We start from the raw sequence: 11,937 nt of genomic DNA on the forward strand, positions 1-11,937 counted from the left end.
CCCCGCCTAGGACAGGGGTGCCCCGCCTAGGACTGGGGTGTCCAAACTTTTTCCACTGAGGGCCGCACACAGAAAAATTAAAGCATGCTGGGGCCGTTTTGATATGGTTTTATTTCAAAAACCAATATACATTTAGGCCTCCACTCAGGCTTGATCCCAAGGACCCCAAAGGATTTTGGTGCCAAAAATATTTAAAATGTGTCATTATTTTGTATTATTGTTATTTTTAAGGTTTAAATCTCTAGATCAACATTAGGTCTATCTGTCAATATAACGTTTTTAAAGATTTAAGTTGTATGCCCTGCCCTGTGATAAGGTGGCAACTTGTCCAGGGTGTACCCCGCCTTCCGCCCGATTGTAGCTGAGATAGGCGCCAGCGCCCCTCGCCACCCCAAAAGGGAATAAGCGGTAGGAAATGGATGGATGGATGGATAGAAGTTGTATGCCCTTTTTGTCAAAGAAAACCTTGTTTTGTTATGGAAAAAAATCCACAAAATATGCAATAGTTTCCCCCAATAGAATTTTAAAGCGGAATATTTGAGATTATAGAATAATTGTAGCCTTAAAAATTTCAACACATAACACCATTGATTTCAATTTGTTATTTTTTTAGCAATGACACAAAAAAAAAAAAAAAAAATTGCACTAAAATAATTGGGGATCCAAAAGGGTCCTACTCATTAAAAATAATAAAACTTTTTTTTTTTTTACAGTTTACTTTAAACACAATTGTCTTGAGATCAACTTCAGATCCATCTGTCAATTATAACTTTTATTGTTGTTTATGTTTTTTGTTTGTTCTCATTAGGCCCTTCATTATATGGCAAACAAAATATGCAACATTTTCCCCCAAAAATATCTCAAAGTGGAATATTTAATGTGACATTGATTAATTTATTTTATTTTTTAAGAAAATGGCAGCTTTTGTGTTATTAGAGTAAATATTGCAACATTTTCTTGTCACATTTCACCTGTGTGCTCTTTTATACCATTTTTTATGTTGTTTTTTTTTTAATCATATTTTTTATTAAATTAATAATCATTGCTCAAATGAGTGTTTTTTTCTTTTCTTTTTTTGTTGTTGTTCGTTTTATGTGAAGATTGCCGAAATAAATAAAGATAATAATAATTAAATGAAAATATGTTATGTACCAGGGGCGAGTAGACGGCACAGACCACAAGGGGGCGTAGTTCAGCTCTAGATGTATTAATGTACATACAATATATATAAATATAAATAACAATATAATAAACCAAGGGAAATTGAGTGACTAAATCCAAAATGTGTGTGGTGTGTGACTATGTATGGTGATTAGCTGTTGAGTGTTATCGGTAGTGTTGAGCGAGAGGCGAAAGATCCAGGGCGAGAGAGACGTCAGAGTATGCAAGGACACAACGGACATGACTAGGTTGGTAGATGGGGATTGAACCAGGAACCCTTGGGTTGCTGACACGGCCACGCTCCCAAGCGCGCCATGCCGTCCGCATCGCAACATAACATTTATCTTAGCATCAAAACAGGCAACTATTTTAGTGCTGGCAGCTGTAGGCGATGATAAGCCACATGTTCAAATGTTTTGTGTTTTTAATGCTACAGTAATTTATAAATAAAAATACAATTATGAATCATATTTTTAGAATGTGCTTAGGGCTGTTAAAAAATGCACTTTGGACACCCCTGGCCTAGGAGGACAAAAAAAAATAAAAATATGTCACTTGAGGACACTGTGGGAAAGATACTATATAGTCCAGGGGACTACCAGGTTCTGCCAGGCGTCATCTTACCTGACATAATTGGGTTCATACAAGCGCCAAACGGGCGCGGCGGCGGCGGCGCCCTCCAAGACGGGGCAGGGCAGAGTTGACCAGAGGGAGACATGGAGGATGTTACCTGTCACCTGAAATAAATAAAGATAATAAAAATTAAATGAAAATATGTTATGTAGCAGGGGGGAGTAGACGGCACAGACCACAAGGGGGCGAAGTTCAGCTCTAGATGTATTAATGTACATACAATATATATATATATATATATATAAATATAAATAACAAATAATATAATAAACCAAGGGGAATTGAGTGTGACTAAATCCAAAATGTGTGTGGTGTGTGACTATGTATGGTGATTAGCTGTTGAGTGTTATCGGTAGTGTTGAGCGAGAGGTGAAAGATCCAGGGCGAGAGAGACGTCAGAGTATGCAAGGACACAACGGACATGACTAGGTTGGTAGATGGGGATTGAACCAGGAACCCTTGGGTTGCTGACACGGCCACGCTCCCACGTTCGCCATGCCGTCCGCATCGCAACATAACATTTATCTTAGCATCAAAACAGGCAAATATTTTAGTGCTGGCAGCTGTAGGCGATGATAAGCCACATGTTCAAATGTATTGTGTTTTTAAAGCTATGTTTTTAATGCTACAGTAATTTATAATTAAATAAAAATAAAATTATGAATCATATTTTTTGAATATGTTAAAAAATTACCCGCGGGGTGCACTTTGGACACCCCTGGCCTAGGAGGACAAAAAAATTAAAAAATATGTCACTCGGACACTGTGGGAAATATACTGTATAGTCCAGGGGACTACCAGGTTCTGCCAGGTGTCATCTTACCTGACATAATTGGGTTCATACAAGCGCCAAACGGGCGCGGCGGCGGCGGCGCCCTCCAAGACGGGGCAGGGCAGACTTTACCAGAGGGAGACATGGAGGATGTTACCTGTCACCTGAAATAAATAAAGATAATAATAATTAAATGAAAATATGTTATGTAGCAGGGGGGAGTAGACGGCACAGACCACAAGGGGGCGTAGTTCAGCTCTAGATGTATTAATGTACATACAATATATATAAATATAAATAACAATATAATAAACCAAGGGAAATTGAGTGTGACTAAATCCAAAATGTGTGTGGTGTGTGACTATGTATGGTGATTAGCTGTTGAGTGTTATCGGTAGTGTTGAGCGAGAGGCGAAAGATCCAGGGCGAGAGAGACGTCAGAGTATGCAAGGACACAACGGACATGACTAGGTTGGTAGATGGGGATTGAACCAGGAACCCTTGGGTTGCTGACACGGCCACGCCCCCAAGCCGTCCGCATCGCAACATAACATTTATCTTAGCATCAAAACAGGCAACTATTTTAGTGCTGGCAGCTGTAGGCGATGATAAGCCACATGTTCAAATGTTTTGTGTTTTTAATGCTACAGTAATTTATGATTAAATAAAAATAAAATTATGAATCATATTTTTAGAATATGTTAAAAAATTACCCGCGGGCTGCACTTTGGACACCCCTGGCCTAGGAGGACAAAAAAATTAAAAAATATGTCACTCGGACACTGTGGGAAATATACTGTATAGTCCAGGGGACTACCAGGTTCTGCCAGGTGTCATCTTACCTGACATAATTGGGTTCATACAAGCGCCAAACGGGCGCGGCGGCGGCGCCCTCCAAGACGGGGCAGGGCAGACTTTACCAGAGGGAGACATGGAGGATGTTACCTGTCACCTGAAATAGATAAAGATAATAATAATTAAATGAAAATATGTTATGTAGCAGGGGGGAGTAGACGGCACAGACCACAAGGGGGCGTACTTCAGCTCTAGATGTATTAATGTACATACAATATATATAAATATAAATAACAATATAATAAACCAAGGGAAATTGAGTGTGACTAAATCCAAAATGTGTGTGGTGTGTGACTATGTATGGTGATTAGCTGTTGAGTGTTATCGGTAGTGTTGAGCGAGAGGCGAAAGATCCAGGGCGAGAGAGACGTCAGAGTATGCAAGGACACAACGGACATGACTAGGTTGGTGGATGGGGATTGAACCAGGAACCCTTGGGTTGCTGACACGGCCACGCCCCCAAGCCGTCCGCATCGCAACATAACATTTATCTTAGCATCAAAACAGGCAAATATTTTAGTGCTGGCAGCTGTAGGCGATGATAAGCCACATGTTCAAATGTATTGTGTTTTTAATGCTACAGTAATTTATAATTAAATAAAAATAAAATTATGAATCATATTTTTGGAATATGTTAAAAAATTACCCGTGGGCTGCACTTTGGACACCCCTGGCCTAGGAGGACAAAAAAAATAATAAAATATGTCACTCGAGGACACGGTGGGAAAGATACTGTATAGTCCAGGGGACTACCAGGTTCTGCCAGGTGTCATCTTACCTGACATAATTGGGTTCATACAAGCGCCAAACGGGCCCGGCGGCGGCGGCGGCGGCGCCCTCCAAGACGGGGCAGGGCAGAGTTTACCAGAGGGAGACATGGAGGATGTTACCTGTCACCTGGACGCCCCCCCCCCCCCCTCTTTTCTGTCTCTGTGGAGCAAAACGGAAAAAACTGACTGGAGCGAGTCTGAGTCGCCGACCAATGGCTTCTGTCATCATTTCCACTTTATTCTCCGTAACACAATGGTAATTGGTAGGAGTGGGCGTGTGTACATCTGCTGCAATAACTCACCCCGCCCCCCCCATCCTGCTCATCCCCATCCACCCAGCCCCCCACCTTGTTGAAAGCTCATTAAAAGACCTGCTGTTAATGAGCTAGAGGGATCATAGAACTTCATTTTCATTGGGGGGGGGGGGGGGGTTGCGGCCGGGATGCTGGTGCAGAGGTTTTTATGTCCTTAAAATAGAGTCAGCAATTATTCCAACCCCTTGACACTCCCCATTCACCCCGCTCTGCCTCTCAAAATGCCCGCAAACAATAACCAAACTGCCCCAACCAGCCCCCAACTCTCCACTCCCCAATTTTGTGCCCTGAGAAATCTTAGCAGGCCGTGTCCCATCATCCACACACACACACACACACACACACATTAAAAGGCGTCGACGCCAACATCAGAAGGATGTAAACAAGGAGCGAGGGTCCCTCACCCGAAGACTGGCATTAAAAATTAATAAGTCAGCGCTGACTGGGTTCCTGGGAGAGAACACTGACTAAAGACAACACCACGCTGTGAAGAGACGCTCGGAAAAAAAAAAATCTTTGTTGCGGGTCCCAAAGTGCGGTGCGGCGCTACGGAAATGTTGACAAGAATAGCAGTCGGTGGAGAAAAGACGTCCAACAATAGCGACTGTGAGCAAAAGTCAACAAAATCATGTTTGTTTGGACTTCCCAGCCTTAAAAAGTTGGACTACCGTATTTCCTTGAATTGCCGCCGGGGGCGCTATTTCATTTAAAACCTCTTCTCAAAGGCATGCGGTAAATTTAGGCCTGTGCTTATAAATTTGAGTGTGATGTAAGGATACCATCATGAAAAGCACATTTAATAAAAAATCGTTATGGTTTTACCTTTACTTATAAGTGAAGTCCATGCGCAGCTCCTTCTGATCAAAAGCATCGATAACTTGTTTATAGTGAATTATATTTATATAGCGCTTTTCTCGAGTGACTCAAAGCGCTTTACAGAGTGACACCCAATACCTAAGTTACATTTAAAGCAGTGTGGGTGGCACTGGGAGCAGGTGGGTAAAGTGTCTTGCCCAAGGACACAACGGCAGTAACTAGGGTGGCACAAGCGGGAATCGAACCTGCAACTCTCAAGTTGCTGGCACGGCCGCTCTACCAACCGAGCTATGCCGCCCCATATAGAAGTCTTCCTTATCTTTCTTCAGTTTTAAAAGTCTCTGTCTCGATGGAGATCTTCCTTTATTACCTCCTGCTTCCATTGAAAGTCCAGTTTAGAAAACAGTTTTGTTTTAGATATGTAATCCTCCATGTTAAAAGTGCAAGCGAGAGGAAAAAATAAAGGATCGCTGCTTGTTGTCACTTCTTCTGCAGCCGAGTAGTCGCAAGAAGGATCACTAGCGCCCTCTACCACCAGGAGGCGGGAGTCATTTAATGACTCATATTTGACACACGCAGCTACGGTATATTAATAAAACATAGCTGCTTACTGTTATTTTTAGCATATTCAATAGCTTGGACCTTAAATCCTACTGAATAGTTCTTAATCTTCTTCCCTTTATGCAATTTCAAATGATTGAAATCAGCCTCCTCCATTTTGAAAATGATGACAGGTGAAGTGTCACTCGTGACGTGACGAGTTTGACCCGGCGGAAATTCTAGGCAGGTGCATACTATATACCCGGCGGCAATTCAAGGAAATACAGTATTTTTAATTTTGTGGATATATGGGTCGGCTTCAAACACTGGTGACATCTGTTAAACAAGACAAGAAACAAGGAATTAAACAGAGACAGAATCCAATTTAGCTCAATTGAGGAGAAACGCGTACACACTGTATCAATCAATCAATGTTTACTTATATAGCCCTAAATCACAAGTGTCTCAAAGGGCTGCACAAGCCCCAACGACATCCGCAATACATAAGGGCAAGGAAAAACTCACTCCAGCGGGACGTCGGTGACAGTGACTATGACAAACCTTGCAGAGGACCGCATATGTGGGCAACCCCCCAACCCCCCCACACTATAGGGGAGACTGGAAGCAATGGATATCGATTGGATCTAACATGATATTGTGAGAGTCCAGTCCATAGTGGATCTAACATGATATTGTGAGAGTCCAGTCCATAGTGGATCTAACATGATATTGGGAGAGTCCAGTCCATAGTGGATCTAACATGATATTGGGAGAGTCCAGTCCATAGTGGATCTAACATAATAGTGTGAGAGTCCAGTCCATAGTGGATCTAACATAATAGTGTGAGTCCAGTCCATAGTGGATCTAACATAATAGTGTGAGAGTCCAGTCCATAGTGGATCTAACATAATAGTGTGAGAGTCCAGTCCATAGTGGATCTAACATAATAGTGTGAGAGTCCAGTCCATAGTGGATCTAACATAATAGTGTGAGTCCAGTCCATAGTGGATCTAACATAATAGTGTGAGAGTCCAGTCCATAGTGGATCTAACATAATAGTGTGAGAGTCCAGTCCATAGTGGATCTAACATAATAGTGTGAGAGTCCAGTCCATAGTGGATCTAACATAATAGTGTGAAAGTCCAGTCCATAGTGGATCTAACGTAATAGTGAGGATCCACCATAGTAGCGAGAGTCCCATCCATAGTGGAGCCAGCATTGTACTCTTGTACAGTGTCGTCCCACGCTCTGATGAAAGATTTTACGCCTCTTTTATTTGGACTTTCCATTATTACATGGCAACAGCGGTTTCTAAGGGACGGGGGTCATAAACAGTCAATCGCCTTTGGTTACAAAACAGTTCAAAGAAAAGGTGCCTTGAGGGGACCAGATGCCCGAACTACCTCATCCGGCTCCTCCCCATGTGGAGGAGCAGCGGCTTTACTTTGAGTTCCTCCCGCAGGGTATAAAAATATATGAAATATGGAAAATGAGGGGAAAAAACATTTTTTGTTTTAATATAGTTTCTGCAGGAGGACAAACATGACACAAACCTCCATAATTGTTATAAAGCACATTGTTTATATTAAACATGCTTCACTGATTCCAGTATTTGGCGAGCGCCGTTTTGTCCAACTAATTTTAGTGGTCTTTGAACTCACCGTAGTTTGTTTACATCAGGGGTGTCCAAAGTGTGGCCCGCAGCACATCATTCTAAAAATACTAAAATATATATATATTTTTTAAACAATAAAAAGTGGAATAAAAGAGCAAATTGGTGAAATGCAACGAGAAAAAGTTGCATTGTTGACTAATAACACTATTTTTAAAATAATTTCTCAAAAAATAATAATGAATAAAAATCAAATGTTGCTAGAAATTATTGATTGATTTAAGGACAAAAAGGACATAAATAGAAAAAACATGAAAAATGTCAAAATTAGAAAAAACATTATCCATACTAATACTAATTATCCTATCAATTGTTATTATAAATAAACCAAACCAATTACAATATATATTATCTGAAGCTGATACAGAGATTTAATTGTTGAATGAAAAATAAAAAATTTTAAAAAAGCATGACCTTTTTATGAGTGGGGGAATTTTGGATCCTTATGGATTTTAGTGGAATTTAATAACTTTGCTAAAAAAAAAATTAAAGAATAATGAATTTAAATCAATTTTGCTATGAATTATTGACCTATTTAGGGATTCAATTACTTCACATTAAATATTTCACTTTGAAAATCTTTTTGGGAAAAATATTGTGTATTTTGCCTCAAAAAGTAGAGTTTCACCAAAAAGCTCGTAAAATGTAATAAAAATAAAGAAGTAGAATTAGAGAATCAAGGGTTTTATGAAAAAAAAACAATATATGACTTATTTTTTAAGGGTGAAACCCTTCTGGGTCCCTAAGACCTAACTTGAGGGAGCCCCAAAAATTAAAGAAAAGTATATTGTATTGGTTTTGAAAATGAAAAAATATCAAAATGGCCGCCGCATGCTTTGATTTTTCAGTGTGCGGCCCTCAGTGGAAAAAGTTTGGACACCCCTGGTTTACATAAGACGTGTTTTATGCCACTTCTTTTTCTCCCCATTTTGTCCACCAAACTTTTAATGTGCATGAATGCACAAAGGTGAGTTTTGTTGATGTTATTGACTTGTGTGGAGTGCTAATCAGACATATTTGGTCACTGCAAGCTAATCGATGCTAACATGCTATTTAGGCTAGCTGTATGTACATATTGCATCATTATGCCTCATTTGTAGCTATATTTGAGCTCATTTAGTTCCATTTAAGTCCTCTTAATTCAATTTATATCTCATGACACACTATCTGTATGTAATATGGCTTTTAATTTTTTGCGGCTCCAGACGGATTTGTTTTTGTATTTAAAAACATATTTTTTTCTTTAATATAGTTTCTGCAGGAGGAAAAACATGACACAAACCTCCATAATTGCTATAAAGCACACTGTTTATATTAAACATGCTTCACTGATTCCAGTATTTGGCAAGCACTATTTTGTCCTACTAATTTTAGTGGTCCTTGAACTCACCATAGTTTGTTTACATGTATAACTTTCTCAGACTTTCTAAGACGTGTTTTATGCCACTTCTTTTTCTGTCTCATTTTGTCCACCAAACTTTTAACCTTGTGCATGAATGCACAAAGGTGAGTTTTATTGATGTTATTGACTTGTGTGGAGTGATAATCAGACATATTTGGTCACTGCAAACTAATCGATGCTAACATGCTATTTAGGCTAACTGTACGTACATATTGCATCATTATGCCTCATTTGTAGCTACATTTGAGCTCATTTAGTTTCCTTTAAGTCCTCATAATTCAATTTATATCTCATGACACACTATCTGTATGTAATCCATCCATCCATCCATTTTCTACCGCTTATTCCCTTTCGGGGTCGCGGGGGGCGCTGGCGCCTATCTCAGCTACAATCGGGCGGAAGGCGGGGTACACCCTGGACAAGTGGCTTTTAATTTTTAGCGGCTCCAGACGGATTTGTTTTTGTATTTAAAAATATATTTTTTGTATTTAAAAACATATTTTTTGTTTTAACATAGTTTCTGCATGAGGAGGACAAACATGACACAAACCTCCATAATTGCTATAAAGCACACTGTTTGTATTAAACATGCTTCACTCATTTGAATATTTGGCGAGCGCCGTTTTGTCCTACTAATTTTAGCGGTCCTTGAACTCACCGTAGTTTGTTTACATGTATAACTTTCTCCGACTTTCTAAGACGTGTTTTATGCCACTTCTTTTTTTGTCTCATTTTGTCCACCAAACTTTTAATGTTGTGCATGAATGCACAAAAGATGAGTTTTGTTGATGTTATTGACTTGTGTGGAGTGCTAATCAGACATATTTGGTCACTGCAAGCTAATCGATGCTAACATGCTATTTAGGCTAGCTAAAAATGTACATATTGCATCATTATGCCTCATTTGTAGCTATATTTGAGCTCATTTAGTTTCATTTAAGTCCTCTTAATTCAATTTATATCTCATGACACACTATCTGTATGTAATATGGCTTTTAATTTTTGGCGGCTCCAGACGGATTTGTTTTTTTATTTTTGTTCCAATATGGCTCTTTCAACATTTTGGGTTGCCAAACCCCTGGCCTAAGAGAAGCATCAACATTTGTGTGTCAAAATATGACAAATATGAAAATTGGTATAAAGACAATAGCAAGTTAATCCATTTTATAGCAGATTATGGATTCCAATACATTGTAAGAAACCTTGAATATTGATATGTTGGTCTTTGGTATAGGTTGACATATAGTTCAATATAATACATTTATAAGTTCATATATTTTCCATTTCTCTGTACGAGATGACTAGGAAGAAGCAAAGTTACCGTGGGGCCGCCTGGTGAAGCGCTGGTCCTTTCCTAAAGATGCGGATGGACGTCCGGAAGCAGCGTGCAGGTAAGAAAAATGATGTTTTTCCCCCCCAAAAATCAAGCAAGACTGCAAAAACAGAAACATGTGACATTTGCCTGAGACACTATGGTGAAACCCTAAGCAAAAACAGGAGCAAGGAGTAAAGATAAGAATGTAAATACTTGCCTGTAGCAAACAAAAGCAGCCAGGCAGAGAGTGGCGAGAGGCAGGAAGAAATAGTTCTCTGATTAGTGACCAGGAGCAGGTGAGCATCCCGACCACTAATCAGAGGCAGGTGAGAATAATCAAGATGTTTAACTGACTCGGCATATTTTAATGTTTCTAAAGGATGCAATATCATTCTATGATGTGTTTCTTCCTTTTTTTTAAAGGAAGGGTAGATGCAAATGTAAATAGTGGACTATGTGTGGATGTTTGTGGGTGTGTTTACTTTCTTTACCCTGAAAGTGTGCATTTAATTCTGACCATACTTGCTGTCACCAAGTTTTGAGCAAATGAATGACTTGCAGTTAAGTAAAACGTTAAAAAACGTGCCTGGATTCTACTCTGACTACAAACTTGCACCTGTGTCCAATTAGTAGTATATTTTCTTCAGCACATTTTAGATATGCAGGTGAGTAATAACCTATAATTAATCATGATTAATATTCATAATTAATCACAGCTCAAGAGTGGGATTAATCTGATTAATAATAAATAATCAATCTACAGTCCTAATTTATATATGTATGTATATATATATATATATATATATATATATATGTACACACACATAAATATATAATATACATACATATATAATGGGTATACATATATATAATATATATATATACATATATATATAATTTTATATATAAAAAATATATAATTATACATATACATATGTATATATAATTAATTATCTCCATTAGTTTTCTACTGCTTGTCCCTGTATGTATGTGTATATGTATAAAATATATATATATATATAACTATATATATATATATATAACTATATATATATATATATATATCTATATATCTATATATATATATATATATATCTATATATATATATATATAACTATATATATATATATATATAACTATATATATATATATATAGTTATATATATATAGTTATATATATGTATATAGTTATATATATATATATATATATATATATATATATATATATATATATATATATATATAGTTATATATATATATACATATATTTATGTTAGATCCACTATGGACTGGACTCTCTCACTATTATGTTAGATCCACTATGGACCGGACTCTCACACTATTATGTTAGATCCACTATGGACTGGACTCTCACATTATTATGTTAGATCCACTATGGACTGGACTCTCACACTATTTAGTTAGATCCACTATGGACTGGACTCTCACACTATTATGTTAGATCCACTATGGACTGGACTCTCACACTATTATGTTAGATCCACTATGGACTGGACTCTCACACTATTATGTTAGATCCACTATGGACTGGACTCACACTATTATGTTAGATCCACCATGGACTGGACTCTCTCACTATTATGTTAGATCCACTATGGACTGGACTCTCTCACTATTATGTTAGATCCACCATGGACTGGACTCTCTCACTATTATGTTAGATCC

At 38.2% G+C, this 11,937-nt stretch overlaps 1 long non-coding RNA gene across 1 annotated transcript in view; it reads right to left on the reverse strand.

Moving 5' to 3' along the window:
• Positions 1-10,909, reverse strand: part of LOC133537230 (uncharacterized) — a 35,820-nt gene extending 24,911 nt beyond the window's left edge. Inside the window, exons 1-5 of the long non-coding RNA XR_009802627.1 lie at positions 10,257-10,909; positions 3,409-3,518; positions 3,280-3,308; positions 2,618-2,730; positions 1,786-1,898 (exon numbers count right to left, since the gene is read on the reverse strand). This is a non-coding gene — a long non-coding RNA (uncharacterized LOC133537230). The remainder of the gene's footprint in view (positions 1-1,785; positions 1,899-2,617; positions 2,731-3,279; positions 3,309-3,408; positions 3,519-10,256) is intronic.
• Between the last annotated feature and the right edge of the window lie 1,028 nt (positions 10,910-11,937).

Source organism: Nerophis ophidion, linkage group LG18 (genome assembly GCF_033978795.1).
Source record: "Nerophis ophidion isolate RoL-2023_Sa linkage group LG18, RoL_Noph_v1.0, whole genome shotgun sequence".
NCBI classification, from domain to species: domain Eukaryota; kingdom Metazoa; phylum Chordata; class Actinopteri; order Syngnathiformes; family Syngnathidae; genus Nerophis; species Nerophis ophidion.